A 26,566-nucleotide genomic window follows, 5' to 3' on the forward strand; every position below is an offset into this window, starting at 1 on the left:
CTGAGGCTTCTCATCTATTGGCTAATTATCTGGTTGAAGTCATACAATTACTGGGTAACACAGATGATTTGTGAACTCAGGCCTGCTTCATTCCAAATCCCAATCTCCTTCTATTATGTCACACTTCTATTGCATAGAACTAACCTCAGAGATGGACTTGAGGCATTCAAGAAACCCTAATATGGACTTAGCCCCCTTTGAAACCTTCTAGACCTTAACAGAATGAAATATGCCGTTTATCATACCTCTAAGTAATGGCTTTACACTTAACATAGGATTTATGTCTGTGAAAAACTGCAAAACTACGTCTGCACTATTGTACGATGAAATTTTCACCTCAAACCTTCAAGAAAGAGAGGAGGAGAAGTGGGTGGGAGGAAAAAAACATGCAGGGGAAGAAGAGAAAGCAAAACAAATAAGAGTGGTCATAAGGTGAAGAAAGTTATGACAGCTCATGACTCAGAATGTTATGATCACTTAACCGAATGGACAGGCTTCTTTGCTGCAACTGGTAGGACCTGTCAATCAAGGTTTCAAAGACCTTTTCTTCTAGCACAGTCATCTAGCTGCTTTTTTTTTCTGTAACAACCTCATTCATGTGGGTGACCTCTCCTGTGCTTTCCGTAAGCAAAGAGATCTCTGGTATAAGACAGGGTTATGGATACCTGTTACCAGATTCCTGGAAAAACACAGTGTAACCAAAAATTAAGTTTTCAGGGTCTCTGAGCCCAGTCCTTACCACAAGCAACTGCCATTACTGCCATTACACCACTACAAGGGTGTGTGTATGTGTCTGTCTGTCTGTTTGGGCTCAAAAGAGAGAGATTCCATGCTGAGGCAGAGATGAGATGCATCCAGCAATTAACCAGTATTGACAGGTCTAATAATAGTTTATCCTCAGCTAATCCTATAATGTACTCCCATAATATGACAGCTAATCATGCAGAGGTCTGAACTTCTAGCAAGCTTGCCTCAGCATCTAACTTCCTGTTTGGGTGGGACACCAGGTACATAATTGACTGTTCTTTATTTAAAAGATACTGACACAGCTGTGGCTGCTTTGCCTGTATTTTATTAATTCAGTTATTAATGCTATAATCTGGTTCTTGCCATGAATTTTACATAAAATATGGAGCAGAGAGCTTTCGCCTACAACATTAAAGGAAAAGTAAAAAAAAACAAACAAACAACATGTAACCATTTGAAAATGTTAACCCATTTGAAAGTGGAAATATTCTATTATATCTAGCCCCAAAAATCATTTTTAAAGCCTCCCAGTTCTATAATATCGCTACATGGTTTATAAAATTTGCAATAGGTACGCTTTTTCTTTTGTTATTAATGTTAGACTCTTCCCTAACTAAGGAATAGGGAAGTTTTTGCTTTTTACAATTTTCCATAGCATGAGAAAGGATAATAAAAATGCATCTTTATTTTCTACCCATTAAGCTCTAACTTATAAGCAATAAAGGACTCTTCATTCTCACCAAAGTTATCTGTATAATAACTATAAAAGTGACATATTATTAGGATGATTTTGACTGCATGTAACAAAAAAACTTGACTGTCCAAATCATAAAGAGTTTATTGTTTCACTTTTTACAAAATTCGGAAGTTAGTTTCCTCAGGGCTTGAACATTGTCATCATGGACTCAAATTCTTTCCATATTTCTGCTCTATCACTCTAGACTTCTCAGCTTGTCCTCAATAGGCTCCCTCATGATTGTATTAATAAGTTGGTTCCAGTTGTCCCAGGAGGTCAAGTAGACATGACGACAATGGGGATTTTGCTTTATTCAAGGAGTCCCTTCTTATCAATAGGGAAACTTTCCTAGAGTCCTGGAGTAATTTTCCCCTAACTTACCATTACAGCCAAAATTAAATCTCACAACCATGCTTAATCCAATCCAATCACAGGCAAAAAAAAAAAAAGTGGAATCACTAGACTGGCTAGTGCCACTTTTCAGCACTGGGTCTTCAGAGCATATCCCCTGAAACTTAGGGAGGTGGAGGAGGGTTGCAGAGTTCTGTTTCAAAGAAGGATGGAGGAATGACCTTTGGGTTGACAACAAGAATCTCCAACAAATGCCAAAGCTACCTGATACGTTCATCTTTCATTCATTTAACAAATATTTCCTGGGTGCCTACTAAATATAACACATTGTTCTAAGTATCAGGAGAACATCACAGCAAAAAAAAAAAAAGTAGACACAATTCTGACTTCCTGGACCTACTGATCTACTGCGCATTTCTTGCTTATCCATGGTTTGTACTGTCCTAAAGCTGGAAGTGACTATGGGGAGCCAATATTTCAACCCTCCCATTTTAGGGGTGAAGAAACGGAAGCTAGGAGTGACTTAAGTCATTTGCTGGGCCAAGTGTGTTAGTCACTCAGTTGTTTCTGACTATTCACAACCCCATGGTCTGTAGCCTGCTAGGCTCCTCTGTCCATGCAATTTTCCAGGCAAGAATACTGGAGTGGGTTGCCATTTCCTTTTACAGGGGATCTTCCCAACCCAGGGATCAGACCTGAGTCTCCTGCATTGCAGACAGATTCTTTACCGTCTGAGCCACCAGGGAACCCAAGAATACACCTAATTTTGGATTATCTGCTGTTTGCGCTTTTTGAGGCAGTGATTATCCTGGCTACAGAGGCTATATGTGTATTATAAGTTTTCAGATGTTGGTCCAAACTTTGATTTATTATACAACAAATCACTTTAGGGAAAACCATTTAAGCTATAAACGATTCTCCAAAAGATTCATATGGATGATATCCATCTGCTATTAAAATAAAATTTAATTAATAAAATTAGTTCATAACCTTCTGGAGAGGTAATCTCTTTTTAAATCATGAAGTTCAAAGGTCTTCCTCTCATATATTATTGTAAACCCAGTCCCTTTCTCCTTTCCAACTCTGCAGTGCCAGTCAGCCCCTGAGAGTGGTCGAGGAGTCTCTAGTCTGCACTTCTAAGGGTCCATTTACAGCAGCAGTCCCCAGCCTCCAGGACCTAATGCCTGATGACCTCAAGAGGAGCTGATGTAATTGTAATAGAAATAAGGTACACAATAAATGCAATGCACTTGAATCATCCTGAAACCATCCCCTCCACCCACCTGAGTCCATGGAAAAATTTTCTTCCACGAAACCGGCCCCTGGGGCCCAAAAGGTTGGCACCTAGACAGCTGTTCTAGGATCTCTATTACCAGGTATCTGCTGAGCCACCCAGGGCTTTGGTGTGGTCTGCCCTATAATGAACTGCAATGAAAGTGATCAAATCTCTGCTCAGAAATGTCAAATTTATGCTGAACTGTTAGTACTGATTACTCCTTTGTGAATTTATTCTACAAACAGAATCACAGAGGTACACCAGTGTACAAGAATATCCACTTTAGCATTACTGTGGAAGGCAATGATCAGAAACAACCTAAGGCTCCTCATTACATCACAGCACGGGCCTGAGTATCCTGTGACCAATAAAATGGAAGTAACTCTATGAACTGACATGGGTTGACCACCAGGAAACTGGAACAGAAAAATCTCAGTGCAGAACACCATATGTAACATGGAGGCTGTTCCTGGCATAAATAAGCATACCAGAAAACAGAAGGAATGTGTCATTGAGTATGTATAGAATGCCTCTAGTGCATGGGTCACCAAACTATTAGAGTGCTTAGTCACTCAGTCATGTCTGACTCTGCGACCCCATGGACAGTAGCCCGCCAGGCTCCTCTGCCCATGGGGATTCTCCAGACAAGAATACTAGAGTGGGTTGCCATGCCCTTCTCCAAGGGATCTTCCCAACCCAGGGATTGAACCAGTTCTCCCACACTGCAGTAAGATTCTTTACTGTCTGACCTCCCCTGGGAAGCCCAGGAATACTGGAGTAGGTAGCCTAATCCCTTCTCCAGGGGATCTTCCCGACCCAGGAATTAAACCAGGATCTCCTGCACTGCAGGCGGGTTCTTTAACAGCTGAGCTACAACTAAATCCAGCCCACCATCTGTTTCTATATGGTATGAATGGTTTTCACATATTTCAATGGTTGAAAAAAATCAATAGAAAACTAATACAATTTCATGAAAATGATGTGAAATTCAAATTTCAATGTCCATGAATAAAGCTTTACTGGAACACAGACTCTGTATTCAACAGTAGAGTTGAATAGTTGTGATAAAAACTAAGAGTCTTCAAAGAGTAAAACACAGTTGACCCTTGAACAATTCAGGGTGGGGGATGTTAATCCACATGTAGCTTCTGTCTGGCCCTCCATATCCTGGGTTCCTCTGCATTCAAAGATTCAACTGACTGTGTAGTACTGTAGTATTTACTACTAAAAAATATTCGCTTATTGAAAAATAAGTGGACTCACAGTTTAAACCCACATCGTTCAAGGATCAGTTGTACTTATTATTTGACCCTTTCCAATCCCTGCTCTAGAAGAATAACTAGTCTCCTCTTGGGAAAGGTATGGGATTACAAAGACAAGGAAGGAGAAACTGATTTTACTTACTTTTTATAGTTTTATCCATTTTTAAAATTTTTATATAATGGGCAAGTATTATCCAACTTAAAACTCATAGAATTTTTTAAAACTTGACTGATTTTAAAATTGTAGAAAAGAATAATTGAGCTGAAATATCAAAAATAGTTGTGGAAGACACAGAGGCAGAGAATTCTGGAAAGACAGTGCATTGATGCATCCTGTCGTTCCTATACATACAACTTCATAGCAGCTTCATCTCATTTCCTGCAAGGCTTGCATCAGTTCAGGCAGTGGATAAGGGAACTGACAGGAGTGAACTGCTTTAACCCTCTGTGCCAGATGAAAGGCAGGGAAGGAATGGGGTGCACAGCCCAAGATTGTCTCAGAGCAAGGCTCTGAAGCAGTCAGCTTGAGGGGAGAGCTTGATCCACAGAGATCCCCAGACCCCTGCAGGAAAAGCTGACATCAGTCAACCTGAGCACCCCCAGACATGGGCCAGTTTCCAAAGGCTAAAGGGGCTGAGGAGAAGGGGAATGGGCAGACTAAGGGTTCCCCAGCCCTGGGGCTGAGACCAGCTGTGGAAAGTCTCCTTCCCCTACCCAGTGCATTGACAGGGAACTGGTGGCTTCCCACTGCGGCTCTTCAAGCCTTCAGGGTCAGAACACCACACCTTCCAGGGCTCTCAGGCTCCTACCCCACCCTCCAACCAGGCAAATGCATCCCAGCAGCTGAACCCCAGTAAGCAGCAAAGAGACAGAACTGACAGTAAGAGAGCTGGGTGGTCAGAGAGAGGCAGAGTCAACAAGGATTAGGGCAGGGCTCTGATGAAATAAAGCTTACTGGAGCAGATGGAGGGCAACCTTAAAAAAATTGTAGTCAGGTGGATGGACCTAGAGTCCGTTATACAGAGTGAAGTAAGTCAGAGAGAGAGAACCAAATATCAAATAGTAATGCATATGTGAAGAATCTAGAAAATGGTTTGGATGAACCTATTTGCAGGGCAGGAATAGAGATGCAAATGTAGAGAACAGAACCTGTGGATATAGTGGGGGAAGGAGAGGGTGGGATGAGCAGAGACCAACACAACGCTGTAAAGCAACTAAACCCCAATAAAAATTTCAAACAGTAATGATAATATGAGCACTAAAGAGATTCAAGTTCAGCACACAAAAAAAGACTTCATTAAAAAAAGAATCTGTACATCATAAGAAGATGATCCCTCTTGATATTCAAATTCAGTGGCCTGGACAGTCAGAAGGGTGAAGTAAATAAAACCACAATGCAAAACACAAAGATCTAGTAATCACAAGGAATAAAATGAGAAGTTTGGACAACAGACCTAGGAAACCAACCAACAGACCCAGAAAACCAACCAATCTTCATGGCAGGCATCCCAGGGACAAAAAGGGAAGAAAAGTAAAAAATCTCTGGAAAAAAAAAATGAGTTCCAGAAATAGAGAGCTTAATGAATTTTAGGCAAAATTACTGAAAGAAGAGAGCCATTTATCCATGTTCTGGCAAAATTCCCAAACTCCAAGGGTCAAGAAAAAATCTTAAAAGCTTCTAGGTAGAAAGAACAGTTCTCTTAAAAGTAAAAGAAAATTTACACGCTTGAAAAATTTTTATCTTAGTACTATTTAAAAGTGAAGAAAAGTTACACATTTCCATCAGTAGAAGTATAACTAAGAAAATGATAATCTATATGAAATTTTATACAGCCATTTAAAACAATCATTAAAGTAGGTGAAGGGGGTAAAAAAAGGTACAAACTCCCAGTAATAAAATAAGTCTTGAGATGTAATGTACAGCATGATGTCTACATAGTTGACGATACTAGATTATATATTTGAAAGTTGCGAGGAGAGTAGATCTTAAAATTCTTATCACAAGAAAACAAATATGTAACTATGTGGTGATGGTTGTTAACTAGACTTATCACAGTGATCATTTTACAGTGTTTACATTTTGAATTATTATGTTGTACACCTGAAACTAATGTTATATGTCAATTATATCTCACTTTTTTTTTATAAAAAGAAAAACTTTATAAATCTATAGTTACATAAAGAAGTATAGGTGTAAGGTAAAATTGTACATTATAAAGTGCGTGAGTACTCAGCCTTGGCTGACTCTTTGTGACACCATGGACTGTAGCCTGCCAGACTCCTCTGTCCACGGAATTTTCTAGGCAAGAATCCTGGGGTGGATTGCCATTTTCTACTCCAGGGGCTCTTCCCAACCCAGGGATTGAGATTAGAAAATTATTAAATTCTGTGTGTAGTGTGATTAAAACTTTTAAAATCTACATGAAAAGGATAGTAGAAATAAAAGGGATAACAGTAGAGTAATTAATAGGATTGGGTATTTTCCCTTCTCTGTTTTATAAACTTTCTATAACATAATATCAATAATTTTTTGAGTTAAGTAACAGTTAATGTAAAGTTCAGTTTTTTTTAAAGAAGAAAGTTATATTTTTTTAATTATTTATTTTAATTGGAGGCTAATTATAATACTGTAGTGGTTTTTGCCATACATCAACATGAATCAGCCACAGGTGCACATGTGTCCCCCATCCTGAACCCCCCTCCCACCTCCCTCCCCATCCCATCCCTCAGGGTCATCCCAGTGCACCAGCCCTGAGTACCCTGTCTCATGGATCGAACCTGGACTGACGATTTGCTTCACATGTGATCATGTACACGTTTCCACGCTACCCTCTCAAATCATCCCACCCTTGCCTTTTCCCACAGAGTCCAAAAGACTGTTCTTTACATCTGTCTCTTTTGCTGTCTCGCATATAGGGTTATTGTTATCATCTTTCTAAATTCCATATATATGCGTTAGTATACTGAGTCGGTGTTTTTCTTTCTGACTTACTTCACTCTGTATAATAGGCTCCAGTTTCATCCACCACATTAGAACTGATTCAAATGCATTTAAAGAAGAAAGTTATATTTTTAACAAGTAACATGAAAAATAATAATTTTAATCTGTAGATGCTCAAGTTCACCTACAGCACAGGCCTTGCAGTTAGACCAGATGACATGGGCAGGGCTCCAGGATCAATATGCTAACATTAATCTTTCAGATTGACACTACCTGGGGTAGGGGTTTGCCCTAAAACTTTTGAGGGATTAAAATTCTTTTTTTGCTATATGGAATAAAAGAGCCCTCATTTTCCTTAATAGCCTATGAGTTTGAGCAGATTCAAGCCAAAGTCTGAAGGGAATATCTTCTCCCTCTTTGAAGCTCCATTCCCCATCTAGTGGGGTGCCCTCCTGATGAGCCTCCTCTATCCCTGCAATGTGAGAAAGACAAAATCAGGCCCTGACGGCAGACAGCAGGCCTGGCAGAAGCAAAGAGAACTGAGTGTGGCGAGAAGACAATGTCAGACAAAGTCATTCTATGACTGTGATAAAGTGAGACAAAAATAAACCCGCTCCATAATCACGTCTGCGCGTAGACAGAAACAAGGTGCAGACGCCACCACAATAACCAACTGCCCTCACCTCAGCTTGTCAGCGAGCCTTCCTCCCAACCACAGCGACCCCTGCTTCAGTCCTCCTCGTGTTCCCGAGTAAAAGTAAGGTACTCAGTCACACAAATGCCCCAAGTTCCCGATAACACCCAGTCCCTTCTTCCTTGAATCCCCCACCCCCCACCCAAATCACCTAACACTAGCTCCAATCCTGTAATATAAACCTTCTGGAACCTTCTTCCCAAGACTGCCACAGTTCCTGCAGATGTGTAGTCTCCCTCAATGCAATGAGCCAAAAAACCCTACCCAGTTCAGCTGCAGGTGTGTTCCTGGGCATCTCTGGCTTTGGGGCACTGGCAAATGGAATTGCACCTTTCTTTACTCCCTGGTTGGGGGGACCTTTAGGACAAGCAATCAAAATTTAGTTGGCAACCTAGCCTAAGTTCTTGCCATTGTATAAAAACTGAATTCATGGAGAGGATGTGGAAAAAAGAGAACCCTCTTATATTGTTGGTGGAAATGTATATTGATACAGCCATTCTGAATAGTATGGACATTCCTTAAAAAATAGGAATAAAACTACCACATGACCTAGCAATCCCACTACTGGGCATATACCCTGAGAAAACCATAATTGAAAAAGACACATGTACGCCAATGTTTATTGCAGCACTTTATAATAGCCAGGACATGGAAGCAACCTAGATGTCAATTGACAGACGAATGGATAAAGAATCGGTACATATATACAACAGCATATTACTCAGTCATAAAAAAGGATGAATATGAGTCAGTTGAACTGACGTATATGAACGTAGAGCCTATTATACAGAGTGAAGTATATCAGAAAGAGAAAAACAAATATCGTATATTAACACATATAGATGGAATCTAGAAAAATGGTACTGATGAACCTATCAGAGACACAGATGCAAGAATAGCGACACAGATGTGGAGAACAGACTTGTGGACACAGTCAAGGAAGAAGAGGGTGGGATGAATTGGGAAAGTGGCCCTGAAACATACACATCATCAAATGTAAAACAGAGAGCTAGTGAGCTGCTGATACAGGGAGCTCAACCCAGTGCTCTGGAATAACCTAGAGGGGTGAGATGTGGGGAGGGGAGGGAGGCTCAAGAGGAAGGGAACACACGTGTACTCATGGCTGATTCACACTGTTGTATGGCAGAAACCAACACAACATTGTAAAGTGATTATCCCCCAATTAAAAATAAATTTAAAAAATTTTTTAAAATAAAAGCAAAAAACCCCCTGAATTCATTGCATCTTGCTACCTAGTGTTTATTCAAAGCTCACCTGAGAAAAATAGTAGGATAGAAACATGCTATTCCTTTCCTTCTCTACGACCTCTGAAATCTACACCGAAGTTCAAAGAGATCAGCAAAGAACTCTGCCCCCAAACCCCACTGTTTGGCATCCATAGACCTGCCTTTTCTGAGTTCAGCTTTGGTGTAACCCTAGGGGAGCTTTCATAAAACCTCATCTATTGGCCACTGTCAAGGGGTCAAGATGTCAGTTTGCTTCCATACTGTGTGGATCGGATAGCTGTGAAGTTTCCATCTTTTCCAAGTGGGTTTCTTGAAAAGGGAGCCAAATCTGGAGCCAGGCTAGCCTGCTTCTGCCACTGGTATCATTCCTGGAATGTAAGTGTGAGGTGGGGTGAAGAATAAGGAGACTCGTCCAACTGTCTGGGAACTTTGTACTGGGGAGATAATCACAGGAGGAGAAGGTGGAAGGGGACTTGGAGACAGAAGCGGGTTCTCAGGCTCTACAGAGCTCTCATCTGCCCCCGCTCTTTAGTGCATCTAGCAAACACTGCTGTCCTGGCCCCCACGCTTGGGATCACGGAGAGAGGTGGCAGAAGGGGAGTGCTTTCATTTCCTAAGGCTGCCACAGCAAAGGACTACAGACCAGTGTCCTCAATAACAGAAATTATTTTCTCACACTTCTGGAGGTTAGCAGCCTGAGAGCAGATTGTGGACAGGGTTGGTCGTTCATAGTTCTCTCTCCTTGGCTTGTCTGTGGCTTTTCCCTCCCTGTAGCTTCACATGCTCTTTCCTCTGTGCATGGGTGTGTCCTAATCTTCTCTTCTTCTAAGCACACCAGTCATATGGGATTAGGATCCACTCTGATAACCTCATCTTACCTTAATTATCTTAAAAAAAAAAAACCCTATCTCCAAATGCAGCCACATTCTGAGGCAACCGGCGAGGCTGAACACAATTCAGCCCTCAACAGTACAAACCTACAGTAGCTTCTGGAGAAGGCCCAAAGCATATGGCAGCTAAAATATTTACAATGAGGGTCACCATGTAAAATGAAAGTAAAATGAAAGTCTCTAGGAGACGTGGCACCCTGAAGGAAAGAAGCTGAAAAGAGTGATCACCTTCCTTGATCCCCTGAAAATCAAATAGGGTCCATCTCTTCCAAATACTTCTATCCAATGACATTAAAAAAAAAAAAAGTGAATTTGGGGCTTAAAGAAGATAACAAAAGGACAATGGCTGTAGTAGAAACTATGGACAATTTATAATTCATTCTTAAACATACTGAGTGAAAAAGGACACCCGGTAGATCATGACAGCAGTGTTGAGGCTCTCGTCACTAAGCAGGTGGTTGGAACATAACCAGTGTGCCTTGGACTGATTGTTTTCTGGTCCCACCTACACTTTCCTCCATAAGGTACCATGCTCTGTGAGAACACTTATCTCTGTTCTAATTGCTTATCAGAAGGGTTCATAGATGCTGCTAACATATCATCTCAATGTCTTTCACTGAGAAAGCATCAACTGAGTTCTATAAAAGTCAGGTTTTTCTTAATTCTCAGTATCATCTGCAGAAAAAAAAAATGCTGGCTGCTTTTCTCTTGATCTCCATTAACCCTAGGCTGGCTGTGTGATGCAGGGCCTCTCTGCTTCTCTAATCTGAGCTTTCCATTGGTTTTTAGCAGCTGTGCATGTTCTGTAGAAAGAGCATGTTCTCTGTGGACATGTCACTCCTGGAAACATCACCAAACTCCTGGCTGATATGGGAAGAAAATGTCACATCCTTTTTAAGAGAATGAATTACTTTTAGTTGTGGGTCCCCCTGAAAAATGAATCCTTCTTTAGGTAAAAAACAGAGCCTGTGACAATTTCTGTGCTATAAACTAAAGACTCCCTTTCCAAGAATAACTCCTGACATTATAATTTAATCACTTCAATATTGGGTTTCTTAGATCAACAAGTAAATTCTCTCCCTGCCTTTATTGAAATCCCTTCAGGTTGACTTTTGCCTTCCTGTGGACCCCATCCATGCAGTATTTCATCCCATTCCTGAAAGTTATACCCATTATAAATTCAGTTGATTGAAGCAGCCCTCAGTTTTCACTCTAAGTAGATATTCTTTCTAATATAAAGACATTATATGGATAAAAGCAGGTCTCCACTTCAACTTGAGAAGGCTTGAGCTTGAGCTATAGAGAATAATGGTATTACTAAATAAAAGATTGAGTGAGAAAGTCCGGGTGTCACATTCAAGGCAGGCAAGCCCAGGAAAGGACTGAAAATTCAGGGGACAGCTTGTGAGGCATTTCAACACCCCAGCCTGAGGTGATAGTTCAAGTTCTCGAGCTCCCCAAAGCTGTGAGAAAATACACGATCCTGGGAACAAAGGCAGAATCTTCAGAAATGACCAAGGTAAAAGGAGAATTTAAAAACAGTAGACCAAAAAAAAAAAAAAAACAGTAGACCAACCAAAAGAGTAGGACAAGGGCTATTGGGAACAGATGACATAATCAAAGTTTTGAGCCAGAAAACATTAAAACCTTATAGCCCAAACCGCTTCCATTCAAGACTTTGAAGGTGAACTCAGTGTCCCCAAATCTTCAGTCCCAGACTCTTTCCACAACCCCTGCTGGAAGGAACACCAGGATAAGCAACATAGAAATAGGCCAGCAAGTTCCTGGCGGATAAGACGGTCCTAACAGAAGCTCTGTTGGCTCTCCAACGCCTCCTCACAATCGACTCCCTGCCCCATTAGCTTTCTGGCCTGTCCCTGTTTCGACACTGATGGGGTGAAAAGCCATGATATATGTCATCACTGAAGCTGCTCAGCATCACCGCCTGGCTTCCTCCACTGACAGGGAGGCACTGATTTAGTGATACTTCCCTTCTTCGTGGGAGCAAACAACTGCCAAGAGTCTGAAATGAGAACCAAAAGTCAATAACCTTGCCTATCCCGAGAAGATGAGTGAAGTCAGGACATTAAATAAGTATTTTCCTGTATTCTCTCTTGATCCCTTACTAGGAAAGAAATACCTTGCTTTCAGGAAGACCTTGGCTTTGGGAGGGAAGAAAGGTGAACGCGGGCTGGTAGGGGCAGGGCTGAGGGAGGGTACACACCCTGCATTTAACATTTAACGGTAATCCCGTCATTTACCAGCTCTGGCTGTCATTGAGTATCTCTGAGATTGTTTCTTCACCTGCAAAAAGTCAGTATAATAATGCATTCTCTGGAGGTTGTAAAGAAGAAAATGTATGATAATTCTGATAGGAAATGCATTAAAAAAAAAACAACAACAGTAACTATTACTGTCATTAAGAGAAGGAAATAAAAATTCTTGACCATATTCTGTGTGTCAGGCAGTGGCCAAATACTGTTGACATAAATTCTCTCACGTAATCCCCATCTCTGCCCTATGCAAGGCATTTTATTTTACTGGTTCAGAAAGATACAATTATTAGCCCAAGGTCATTTGGCTGGTAAGCAGTGTCTCTACCTGTCACCCCCAGATCAGTTTCTCTCCAAGGCCTCTTCTAGCAGATGACAGGTTTAGTGAGGTTTCAGTGACTCAGGTCAAGGCATTTGGCAAAGGATGCTGCTATTTCCCTAGCCTCGCACCACTTCTCCATTACTCAGCTGGTCTGAAAGTCAGCAGAGCTATGACTTTGAAGATAGGCTGGGTCACAGCAGTTCTCAGGGCAACTCAAAGGGGCTTGGGGGCACGCTGGCACAAAGTTCTATTCTTACATTGAGTCAAGCAAAGTCCTATTTTTAAGTTGTTTCATCCAATTCTGAACATCCCTTCTCCTTGGATCAATGAAGAGTGAGTACTAAGGTTTTAAGCTATAAATTTGGTCTCCTACACATACACACATATAGATTGTGTGTGTGTGTGTGTGTGTGTGTGTGTGTGTATACACACACATAATACTGAAGTTCTGTGTTTCTTTGTATGCATGTGTGAAAGTTTTCAACTTCAGTTTTTTTCCTTTTTAGCACCAGACTCAGGACCGACACTTCAGGATCCTCTCCCAAGATGAAGAGGCCCCCTGCCCCATCATTATTTCTTTGTAAACATAACTCATGTGTGTCCTCATAACTTCCATCAGAAAGGTCCTCCAGTATTCTACACACAGCTCTTCATGCCCTACATATGAAGTTACCCTTTCTTCCTAACCTTCAAAATACAGCTGAAACCTTGCTTCCTTTGCTTGAAACAGAAAAGTAAAAATCTGCAAATAAGGTGCTAAATTTGCAGAAATAAATAATAACCTGAAAGAATGCAAGTTTTGAACCCAGGCCTCTGGTGTTAGAGCCCGACACCCTTAAGCACTGTGTTCTACAGCCTGCTACCAATGCCAGCCAAGTAGCATTTGAAACAAGAGTGATTAGAAAGTGAACTAGATATTACAAGGGCTGACGGGGGGTGGGGTTCGGGCAGTGGGATGGGGAGCTACTGTTTAATGGGCACAAAGTTTGTTCTGGAAATGGATAATGGGAATGGTTGCACATTGTGAATGAGCTAAATACCACTGAATTACACACTTAAAAATGGTGAAGATGGTCAATTGTACGTATGCGTATTTTTCCATAATTAAAAAAAGAAAGACCAATTGTTTGTATGAGTATTTTTCCATAATTAAAAAAAGAAAGACAAAAGAAGCAATGATCACCTCTCTGCGGCAATTCACTTAACTTTTCCAAGCCTTATTTTTCCCATGAGTAAAACGGGGATGTTAACACCTACCTTAGAATACTGCTGTGACGACTAAACCCTAACACACACAGTGCACCTAGCCCCCACATAGTACATTGTGATGCTCACCCTGTAGTCACTATCTTTGCTTTGTCCAATGCTAACATCCCCATGTGTTTCAACTCCTTGAGCTCAGCTAGAGGAGGTGGGGAAGGTGTGGGCTAAATGAGAAGCCTGTTTGCTATTTAGAGCTGGTTGACCATCTGCAAATTCCCAGCACTTAATAGATGCCTCATAAATGTTTGTCCAGGGAATTCTCTGATGGTCCAGTGGTTAAGATTCTGTGCTTTCACTGCTGAGGGCCTGGGTTTGATGCCTGGTTGGGGAACTAAGATCCCACAAGGCTATGTGGTACGGCCAGAAAAAATATGTTTATCCAACTTAATTGGACTGAATAGATAAACCACAAGGGGAAAATAGAAGGATGTGATGTCCTGTTCTAAGACAGTTCTTGAGCCATGTACTGGGGACTCTTAATCCACAGGGGATAGAAAGAATATTTGTTGTTAATGAGGCAATTCTGTGGTTCACTTGATTGCATTCCAGATTTAGGCTATTTTTTTAAGGTTGCCATTTTATGTGCAGTTTTACTATCTTGAACAACTGGAGCCAATGGGAAATTGGTGTTTGGGGGGCTATCTATAATGTCAGTAAGAAGCACAAGAAGCAGATTCACAGGGTATAAGTTACTTAAGGCCCAGTTGGGGATTACACCTAAGTCTGAAAAAGAAAATAGACATTAATTGGATCCACCTTCCACTTTTAAGGTGGCAAAGAGTCTATATAGGAATGATCATTATGTAATTTGCTACACCATTTTTAAAACAAAATCAAGGTACATAAGATGTGCCCCAAATCTACAAATTCTAGATGTACATAGTAATTTCATTTTCTGTTCTGGTTGGTTAAGTGAAGAAGATAAGGCTGAGTGGAAACAGAAAGGGAAATAATAGAGAGAGAGAGAAGAGAGAAAGAATTACAGGGTAGGTCAGACAGAGAAGCAAGAAAAAGGAGAAACCATAGAGGAAGGAGGCATAAGTACAGAGAAAGAGAGAAACACAGAGAAGACCTAGGGTGATAAAAAGTTCTCAATTGATTCTGAGGCAAGTGGAAGTGTCACCAACTTTTTCACATCCTGAGGTCACCATCAACCTTTATCATTACTATTTGACGGCCACAGTGTTCATGGTCCTCCAAGCCCTGTCCTTTTGTTCCCTGTCTCTGAAAAAGGCTTCATCATTCACTCAGATACTCACAGGAACCATGAGCATCCTTGAGCCCTCTCTCTCATCCTCATCGTGGTTGCCATTCATGCTAATGTTAACATCTATGTGTGTTACAGATCTATTCACCTACCTCCATCTCTACTGTAGGCCACTCTTCTTTCTCACCTGGAGAGGAAAAGTGTTGCCCACCAGATCTTTGTCCTCTACTCCAGCATCTATGACACTGGCAGCAATTTCTCAATGACAAACCTAGTCGTCCTGGCTAAGATTCTTTTTTCTCTAGTAAAAGAAACTCACTCAAACAGGCTTATGTGCTAAGTATGGAAATCTATAGTGTATACACTATGGTAGAGTTTTTTTTCCCTCTCCTGTAAGAAATGTCTCCTCTTCTGTGAGGTTCGATGGGCATCACTTGGGGAGAAAGAAGAGAAGCAGCTTCTAGAATTAAAGGAAAGCAGAGATTGGAAGGGAAATGTGACTCTAAGCAGTGAACTCCTGATCCTGAGCCAAGCCCCCTGGAGCAGCCGGGCCTCCCGGGAACCTAGAGGGCTGAAATAGTGACAGCCCAGGTCAGCCCAGGTGCAGCCCCTCGGCTGAATGTGGTACAAATCACAGTCCCTCAAACTCGGAAAACCACTATGCCTGGGGTCAGGGGACTCACCAGCCACATCACTGAGGCCAAGACTGGCCATGATGAGGGAAGGCCGCCAGACACAGGGAGGTCAACTAGCTCCAGGGCCACAAGACAACGCAGGCAAGCTGGCCTTCTGGTCACCGGTAAACATGTGGATATGTCTGGGGTTTCCCTGGTGGCTCAGATGGAAAAGAATCCACCTACACTTCAGGAAACCCAGGTTCGATCCCTGGATCGGGAAGATCCCCTGGAGAAGGGAATGGCTACCCGCTCCAGTATTCTTGCCTGGAGAATCCCATGGACAGAGGAGCCTGGTGGTCCACAATCTATGGGGTCGCAAAAGAGTCAGACATGACTGAGCAAATAAGCACATACACGAAAGAGAAAGACGGACTGAACTTTCTGCAAATCGGGGAATGTGGGCAAGATCATTTGATTGCTTGAGTAAGATTATCTTCACAGCCCACCAACTATAGGCAGGCAGACCTATCAGGTAAAGAACACACAGCTGCTGAGCAAACACCCCTGCTGAGGGGCTGAAGGGATGGACTTCATCCTCTGCAGGAGATGCAGGCCCCGTCACCACCCCCAGACTACCAACTCGGTGCCATCCAAGCCAGAAACTCTTCGATTCCCTTCTTAGGAGCTATACTGATAGTTCTCATGCTTTAGCCAACATAACAGTCACCTAGGGAGTATTAAAACACAGACTCCTGGGCCCCACCCTGAGATTCTGATTTAGTGGTCTGGGATAGGGCCTGAGAATTTGCATCTCCACGGGCTACAACACTAAGTAGCATTATCCTACAGGATAGTCCAGGCTTTTCTAACATGACCGAGTAGGCCTCCACTCCTGGTTCTCTCCTCTCCGTAGTATCCTTACCTGCCACTCCCCTGCCTTGCACATCATACACCAGCACCTATGCTGTACAGCATGGTATTTGGAAGAGCTCTACAAGACTTTGGTTCCAGGGTTCTACTTGCTCTTCTCCCACAATCCCTCAATTTCTCCCAAAGGAAGAAAACTTTCTGTGAGTTAGACTGACTCCAGAATACTTACTGGGCCATGTTTGCTAGTGGGTGTGTGCAAAGGTCCAGCTCTCAATGTGCATCTCTCTCTTCTGTCTACCCCATGTGGAAGGGCCAAGACTCCTGCCCACCCCCCACCCCCACTCCCATCCCACCCCCCAGCCACGTCCCTGTGAGGGAGCTCTGGTCAATCGCTCTGGCCATCCTCCTTCCCTTCCACCCAAGAAGCGAAAGTGGCGGGCTGACCTTTAGGAAGAGCAGGCTTGAGCCCTGGGTATCAGTGTCTCCCTGTCTCTCTCACTCTCTCTCCTGTTTTCCCACACTACCAGCTGGTCTGGTATGATCCACAAAATTCAGATCTGGGAAGAAAGAGGGTCCTCAGATTTTGAGCTCAGGACCCATGTTCCAATCATTCTTGGGATTTGGAGGAAAAATCCAAGCAATAATAAATAAGTAAAATGATATTTTTCTTCTGTCAATGTTCTTTGTTGCAAGGTCTCTGCATCTATGTCTCTGGGAGGGTAGAATTTCAGTATACCTAGATCCACTGGCTTCCATGTTATCATAATACTATTAAAATCTCACTCTTATTCCTTACAGGACCTGTTTCATAGCATGATGGAAAAGACTGGGCCCAGGGTCTGGTGCCCCAGGGTCCAGTTCCTGGCCCTGCTATCTAACAAATCTGTGCCTTCCTTCTTCCACAGTCAAACAGAGATTTCAAAAACTGACTTCACAGCACTGTTGGGAGGTGTAGCTGAGAAAAAGAACTTTGAAAAGTGTTTAAAGAGTATGAAACCTCAGTCATTTTGCTAAAGTTTTATTCTTTTCAAGGAGCACCAAGCCTGTGTCCAAGTGCTCAGCACAAAACTCCTGGTGCCCCTTCTGGGTCAATCAGTTATTCTTATCTGGATGACCATCTTCCAAGGCAAGAAAGTCAAATCTGGAACCCAGGCATTGTCAACCCCCTGTCCTGATGGTTTTCCTCCATACAACAGGATGTTAGCCATTGGTTGTATCTTCAGCCACAAGCGTAAAATAGGACTGGTCTGTGCCTGATTAGCTCCAAATATATTAACCAGGGATCTTTGCCTTTTGGACTCTGACATTGCAAGTGGGAATTCACCCATGACGATATCACATCATTTTAATGAGAACTTCTTACAGCTGACTGGTTAGCATGAAATTCATCCTGGGGTAGACCAGGGGGGATACCACCAAGACCTTCTCCTGAACTCATGGCCACTTCAACAGGCACATTTTGACACCCTCCTTTGCTGCCTGCTGCAGATCACCAAGTTCTCCTCTGTGTTGTCACATCATACTTTATGAGGTTACATGCACTAACCTATACCCTAGCTTCTTCTGTACAAAAGGACATTGACACACATCGGTTCAGCTTAACGGACTTCCCTATCAGGACTGACTCACCTTGCAGCAGCCTCCACTTCACACTTCAGTATAAGCGGAGAAGGCGGAAGTAGGTCCAGATTGGATGGAAACTAGCTTTTATTATGTACTGCACACTCACAGGCCTTTGTCTTATCTTAACTTCAAAACAACCATGCAATTAGGGCATCGTTAACTCATTTTATCAGTTGAGGAAACAAAAGACAGAGAGGTTAAGCAACCTGTTCCGACTTGGTCACACAGTTTGTGTCGGAAACCAGAATTCAAATGGACAGGTCTGATTGATCACAAAGTCATTTGTCAAGATAGGAGCACAGAGACATCCTTTGTTTTCTATTTAACTGCAACAGCCAAATCACCAGCAAACCTACTTTCAACCCCAAGCCCCAGGTGTGCCTGTGGCCTGGTCTCTCGGCAGCTTCTTAGAAAACACAGTGATTTCCAAACCAATGACTTTTCTTGCACCTCACCACGTCCGAAGTTCTTGAGAACAGGACACTTCAATTGTTCTGGTGTCTCCGGTCTTTCTCTCTCGGAACTGGGCCGGAGCGCTCATCCTGCACTTGGGCCCACCCCGATGCAGCAGTTCATGCCATTCACGGCATAAAGAAAGTGGAGGAGAAGAGCATGGAGATTTTATTACAGAAACAGTGATACTGAGTATCAGTCATACAACTGGGGCTGAGGGGTATGAGTTGAAAGGATAATGCAAATAACCTCCTAAAACCATTCACCTATATTCTCAGAAAACAGCTGACAAAGAAAGCAATGACTAAAGTGATTTAAACTGGCATGTCGCAATTGTCCACAGAACTATTCCGAAAACAGGTTTTAGGTGGGGGAGGAGAAAACGGATTACAGAGGTGAACAGGACCTGAGACAGGCGAATTTCAAAATTCAGCTTGGTCCCCAAAACTCATCTCCATTTGCCATCTTCCTCTTCATCTTCAGGCCCTGGTTCTCACATTCAGCTGGGAATTAGCATCTTCCTGGGAGTTTCTGAACAAGCAGATTCTCAAGTCTCCTGTCAGATCTAAAGAATAAGCATCCTTGCAGAGTAGAACTAGGAATCGGTATTTACTAGGCTTTCACTTCTGTATCATTAGTTGACTCTAATGCAACCAGTCAGTCCAGAAACTGACTGTTTTAACAGACACTGACACATGAGACAGCTTTTCTGGAAGCAAAGTGTCCTTTGCAATAAATTGGAGCTCTTCGTTGTTTGAAATGTCTCTGGGAAGTCCGAAGATGCCTTCTGCAGAGGGACAGCCTCAGCCCCTTAGTACAATTCACCTCTTCTCTGTCAACTCCCATGAGCAACCTGTTTACTTTTAACATATCTTCTGTGTAAGAAAATGCTAATAACTTTGTAACGTGATGTTTCAATTTGTATTCTGGACCAAAAAGGAGGAGACACTGCTGACAGGCAAACCGATCACTTTCCCTTGGAGACACTAACGCTGATACACAGAGAAAGTGGGAGCCTGGCACCAGCTTCTCTCCTTATGCACTGCTGCAGCTAAGCTCAGACCCTGGCTAAGATTAGCAGTAGACAAAGGACAGCAAGCGACTAAATTCACTTCCTACTCCCAAAGCAGGTTTAAGTAAGCAAACGTTTGTGGCCAGCTCCTCTTTGTGGAATACTTGTATCAAATAACATTTGTACAGCACTTTACAGTTTCCAAATCACTTTCCCTTTCAATACAATCTCATCTCATCATCAGAATAACCCAGAGCAGTAGGTACTGTTTCCCTTGCTAACCTGCAAAGGCTGAAGCTCAAGTAGTTAAATGACCTACACAAGTTTACACGGCTGGGAAATGGAAAACCCACTTTGGAACCAGGACTTTGATTTCAACTCTGTCCTGCCCTGATAAAGGCCTAACAAATATTGCTGAATGAATAAGTGAAAGGATAAACAGATAGATGGCTGGATGATCTTTTATGAAACAAACACAATGGTAAAGATTCCAATTAACTTTAACTGGAATTAAACACTGTTAATTGGAATTAACACTATTGGCTATAACAAAGGATGATGTCAAAACCTAAATCAGGGTACTTCCCTGGTGGTCCAGTGGCCAAGACTCTGTGCTCACAGTGCAGGGGAGCCATTTTGATCACTGGTCAGGGAACTAGATCCTGCATGCTGCTACTAAAAGATCTCACACGCTGCAGTGAAGATCAAAGATCCCACATGCTGCAGTTAAGAACAAATGCAGCCAAACAAAATTTTTTTTTAAAAAACCCCGAAGAAAAACTCAGCATTGGATATGGACTTTCAAACATAAACTGAGTGTGTGAATTTGCTAGTTCGACTTTTCTCAGCAAGACATTTGTCTTCTAGCTATTCCACAGGAAGAACAGCATGGTGAGGAAGACTGTGGCAGCAGAAAGCTTGAGTTTGAACCCCAGCTCTGCTGTTTATGAGCTTTGTGACCTAGGGCAGGTTACTTCTTTGCACCTCAGTTCTATTGCCCATAAAATTGGAATAATAACAATCAAGTACAACTTACAGAGCTAATTGAAGATTTTAAAAATTAGATTTATGCAATGTATTTTGAATTATACCTGGCACACAGCAAGTTATCAGACATTTCCTTGATACATTAGTAAAAATATCTGCTCATACATTATCAATTCTCAACAGTGTTTTATGTGGATTATTCACTGGGTTTTAGGTTTTAGCTTGGTTTACACCCATAGTGATCTGTGGCCTTGATCTGTGCCACAGATCATGTGGCAGTGATCTTCTGCCCTTGAGGAAGAAGAAAGGAATTTACTCTTGCAGAGCAAGTATCACATACCAGGCACTAGGTCAGACCCTTCACACGTGCTACCTTACGTAATTCTCACCGCTCCACCATGAAGTTGCTATCATTGTCCCCATTCCACAGATAGGGAAAATCTAAGGCTCAGAGAGCTTAATAAACCCTAGCTGGTAAGTGGAATGGAAGGTTAAATCCAGTTCTTTCTCTTTCCCAAGCCCTTGCTCTTTCAGACTGTCTCATACTCAACACAGATACAAATGCTATCCTAACTAAATTCAAACTGCAACAACATGCCTTCCCCCAAATCATGCCATATTGTTGAACAAATAAATGAAGAGACATGCCATATGTCTCCGTCTAGCTCCAATCCTGGGGCAAATCCCGATGTCCTAGAGCAGCGATCCCCAACCTTTTTGGCACCAGGGACTGGTTTCATAGAAGATGATTTTTCCACACAACAGAGGGTGGTGGGGGTGGGGTGGGGAGTGAGTGATGGGGAGTGGCTATAAATGCAGATGAAGCTTTGCTTGCTTGTCTACCCAACACTCACTTCCTATTGTGCAGCCCAGTTCCTAACAGGCCACAGACCAGAACCTGTCAGTGGCCTGGGAGTTAGGGATCCCTGACCTAGAGGAACAAATACCTGGGAATCAAAGGGCATAGGAAGATGAACCACTCAGCCAAGCCACTACCAATCCAATGCTTTTATTCAGGAACAAAGGTGTGTCCTATGATTCAATATGCCAAGTACTATGATAACAGTACTTACCTGAGACGGTGGCTGTGATGATTGAGTTGTAAAAGCTCTCAACGCCTGTCAAGGTTTCAATAGCTGTCAGCTGTAACAGATAGGGAAGCATAATGCTTTAGCACATGAACTTGGGAGCCAGACTGCCTGTGTTCAAATCCTGACACCGAATCACTCACTAGTGTAAACTTGGGCAAGTTGTTGAATCTGTGCCACAGCTGCTCACCTGGAGATAACAGTAACACCTACCTCAAAGGGTTGTTGTGAGGATTAGATGATTACTATAAATGAAGCCTTAGAACAGTGCCTGGAACATAGTAACTACTATATAACTGGTTGGTTTTGTTATTAAGAAAATGTGGGGCTTCATTGGGGAAAAAAAGGTTGGTGAAACATGGAAACAGACATTTACATACACTGTGGGTAGGATTTTATATTAATGCAATGTTTTTAGAGGGTGATTTGGCAATATCCAACAGCATTTTGAATATTTTTGACTTGTGGTTCATCAATTCCATGCAAGGAATGTAAACTCCTGATATACCAGCACAAGTGTGTATGTGTGTGTGTGTGTGTGTGTGTATGTGTGTGTGTGTGCGCGCGCATTTGTGTGTTAAGGGAAGTACCTAAGATAAGTGAGAACTCCTCTAACCCAACAAGGCTATATCTATCAGAAGCCTAGGAAGCAACATTCACAAGTAGAATAGTATCACAAAATCCCCTTAAAATCAGGAGCAGGAAGGACATACCCACAATCATCATTTCTAGTCAACATCATACTGAAGACTAAGCCAAATGTGTTAAGAGAAGAAAAATGAACAAGGATTGGAAGGAAAGAAATAAAGCTGCCATTAAGTGAATATAAGATGACTGTCTACACTAAGTTCAATAGAGTTTATAGAGAATTTATTATTATTAACAGCAATAAGAGAGCTTAGCAAGGTAGCTAGTTGTAAGAATAACGTAAAAAAATAAATTCCATTTCTCTCTCTCTAGCAGCAACAAAAATAAAAGTTTTCAAAACCTCTATTAGTTCTGAAATATATTATTCTGAAACAAACTATCCCAAATTTTAGTGGCTTAAAACAACTAACATTTATTATCTCTTATCATATCTGATGCTTTGTTGACTACACTAAATCCTTTGACAATATAAATCACAACAAACTATTGAAAATTCTTAAAGGGATGGGAATACCAGACCACCTGTCTCCTGAAAAACATGTATGCAGGTCAAGAAACAACAGTTAGAACCTTACATGGAATAACAGACTGGTTCAAAAGTGGGAAAGGGTTCAAAATTGACAAAGGAGTAGGTCAAGGCTGTATATTGTCACCCTATTTATTTAACTTCTATGCAGAGTACATCATGCAAAATCCCAAGCTGGATGAATGATAAACTACGATCAAGAATGCTGGACAAAATATCCACAACCTCAGATATGCAGATGATAGCACGCTAATGGCAGAAAGTTATGGAGAGCTAAAGAGCCTCTTGATGAGGGTGAAAGAGGAGAGTGAAAAAGCTGGCTTAAATTTCAACATTCGAAAAACTAAGATCATGGTATCTAGCCCCATTACTCCATGGCAAATAGATGGGGGAAAAGTGGAAACAGAGACAGATTTTCTTTTCTTGGGCTCCAAAATCACTGTGGACAATGACTGTAGTCATGAAATCAAAAGGCACTTGCTCCTTGGAAGAAAAGCTATGACCAACCTAGACAGCATATTAAAAAGCAGAGACACCACTTTATTAGTAAAGGCCCATATAGTCAAAGCTATGGTTTTTCCAGTAGTCAAGTACAAATGTGAGAGTTGGACCATAAAGAAGGCTGAGTGCTGAAGAACTGATGCTTTCGAGTTGTGGTGCTGGAGAAGACTCTTGAGAGTCTCGTGGATTGCAAGGAGATCAAACCAGTCAATCCTAAAGGAAAGGAACCCTGAATATTCACTGGAAAGACTGATGCTGAAGCTGAAGTTCCAACATTTTAGCCACCTGATGTGAAGAGTCAACTCATTGAAAAAGACTCTGAAGGCAAAGGAGAAAAGAGCAACAGAGGATGAGATGGTGAGATAGCATCACCAAGTCAATGGACATGAATTTGAGCAAAGTCCAGGAGATAGTGGAGGACAAAGGAGCCTGGCATGCTACAGTCCATCGGGTCACAAAGAGACAGACACAACTTAGCAACTGAACAACAACTATAGCTGAGGGTTAGGAATCCAGAAGTCGCTCATCTGGATGGTTCCAGCAAGGGGTCTGTCTCTCAAGAGACTGCATTCACATGTTGGTGGGCTTTAGTCATCTGATCCTTGGCTGGGGCTAAAGGATCCATTTCCAAGATGGCCCACTCACACGGATGGAGGGTGGGTATTAGCACATCTCAGTTCTTTCCACGTGGACCTCTCTGAGAACACTTGAGTGTCCTCAGGACATGAGCTGCCTTCCTGCACAGAAGGAAAAGACAAGGAGGAAGCCACAGTACCTCTTCTGAATTAGTCTCTAAATTAGTTCTGCTTTATTGTTTCATTAGCAGAAATTCTCTAAGTCCATTTCATGCCTAATCGGAGGAAAATTAAGCTCCATTTTCTAAAGGCAAGCACTTCACAGGACTTCTGGACAGACTTTTAAAACTATCAGAGATATCATTTTGGGCAGAAAAAATCTAATCTATTTAGGAATAAATCTAATGAAAGATGCTTAAATCTTTAAGGAGAAAAACTAAACTTTAGTGAAAGACATTAAAGAAGACCTAACTTAATGTAGAGATATATGTTAGGTAGCCTCAAAAGCAATTCTCTCAAATTGATATATTAAATCAATTTGTTTCTAATCTAAGCCTCTGTTAGAATTTATTTTCTTTTGAACTTGAAAAGCGTATTCTGAAATTCATATGGAAATTCAAAGGCCCAAGAGTATCAAATACACTCCTGAAGAAGAAAAAGTACAAGGCTGAAGAACATGCTCCACATACATCAAAATGTTTCATGAAGTTTGATAGCAACAGTAGTGAAAACAGTGTGGGATTGTCTCAAACAGACAAACTCTGCAGTGGACAGAATAGCAATCCCAGGCACAGATCTATACAGCTATAGAACTTGATGCATGCGAGAAGGAACACAGAAAATGACTTGGGGAATCATATAGTATTTAAAAAATAATGCTGCCACAACTGCTTATCCACAGAGAGAGAAGATGAAACCGTCTCTTTACCTCAGACCAAATCTTTAAATGAATGAATCCCAAGTAAATTTAAAACCTGAATGTAAAAGCCAAAACTCTGAAAGTCACAAAAGAAAATATACAAATATGACTTGGTGACCTTATGATATGGAAGGGCTTCTTAAGCAGACATAAAAATGATAGCTATAAAAATAACTGATAAATTTAACTACATTAAAATGAATAACACTGAACAACCAAAAAAGTAAAAAAAGCATAAAGAAAGTGAAAAAGACAGGCCACACATGGTAAACATATTTTTACCAAGATTCACAAAACGAAATGTGTTTCCATATAACAGAAGGAAAGAAAAACTATTCTGGAAAATTCTTGTCCATTTATACCTGGCTAAAAGCAAGGAGGTGGGAAGGAACTTGGTGTATTTGGAGGATAATTCAGAATGCTGGTAATCTGGCACTTTCAGTCATTCTGCAAATTCTTATTGGGTACTTTCTATTAGTAAGTGCTATACTCAGCTATACATGCATTATAATTCAGACCTGGTCCTTGTTCTCATGGAACTGAAATGATCTAATAGTAACAAAAGACAGCTTTTTTTTTTTCATTTATTTTTATTAGTTGGAGGCTAATTACTTTACAATATTGTAGTGGTTTTTGCCATACCTTGACATGAATCAGCCATGGATTTACATGTGTTCCCCATCCTGATCCCCCCTCCTGCCTCCCTCCCCATCCCATCCCTCTGGGTCTTCCCAGTGCACCAGCCCCGAGCACTTGTCTCATGCGTCCAACCTGGGCTGGCGATCTCTTTCACACTTAGTAATATACATGTTTCAATGCTATTCTCTCAGATCATCCCACTCTCGCCTTCTCCCACAGAGTCCCAAAGCCTATTCTATACATCTGTGTCTCTTTTTCTGTCTTGCATATAGGGTTATCGTTACCATCTTTTTAAATTCCATATATATGCGTTAGTATACTGTATTGGTGTTTATCTTTCTGGCTTACTTCACTCTGTTTAATGGGCTCCAGTTTCATCCATCTCATTAGAACTGATTCAAATGTATTCTTTTTAATGGCTCAGTAATATTCCAATGTGTATATGTACCATAGCTTTCTTATCCATTCGTCTGCTGATGGGCATCTCAAAAGACAGCTTATAAAAGTAACAAATCATGAATGTCACCTTGAATGACACCCTGAATGTCACCTACACTTGTGTCATTAATTGACAGACATGGAAACTGAAGTCCAAATGGGAGATGTGATTTATTGAAGTTCTCACAACTAGTAAATATAAGTTGGGACTAGTTCTCTTGATTTCCTCAACATACTCTTCTGCCTCTCAGATATAGTATGAGGGAGTTTCGACTGTACTCCTTAGTGTAATCTAACTTAGCACTTCAGGAGATTTCATAATATAATTAATATACACATGATTAGAGGCGTACAACTGAAGAAAAAACTAGACATTGCGATGATGCTCAAACCCTATTACCATTTTGTTAGACAATAAGGATAAAACATCCAAACAAGGGAATACCAGACAGTCAATAAAA

The 26,566-nt window shown here is 41.6% G+C and overlaps 1 long non-coding RNA gene across 1 annotated transcript; it reads left to right on the plus strand.

Annotated features, from left to right (window-relative positions):
* Positions 1 to 7,030: 7,030 nt before the first annotated feature.
* Positions 7,031 to 25,857, plus strand: LOC122453012. Its single transcript, XR_006272911.1, has 3 exons — positions 7,031 to 7,174; positions 12,213 to 12,216; positions 25,828 to 25,857. It is a non-coding gene; the product is annotated as an uncharacterized LOC122453012 (long non-coding RNA).
* Positions 25,858 to 26,566: the final 709 nt, after the last annotated feature.

This window comes from Cervus canadensis, chromosome 14 (genome assembly GCF_019320065.1).
Source record: "Cervus canadensis isolate Bull #8, Minnesota chromosome 14, ASM1932006v1, whole genome shotgun sequence".
Lineage (NCBI taxonomy): Eukaryota > Metazoa > Chordata > Mammalia > Artiodactyla > Cervidae > Cervus > Cervus canadensis.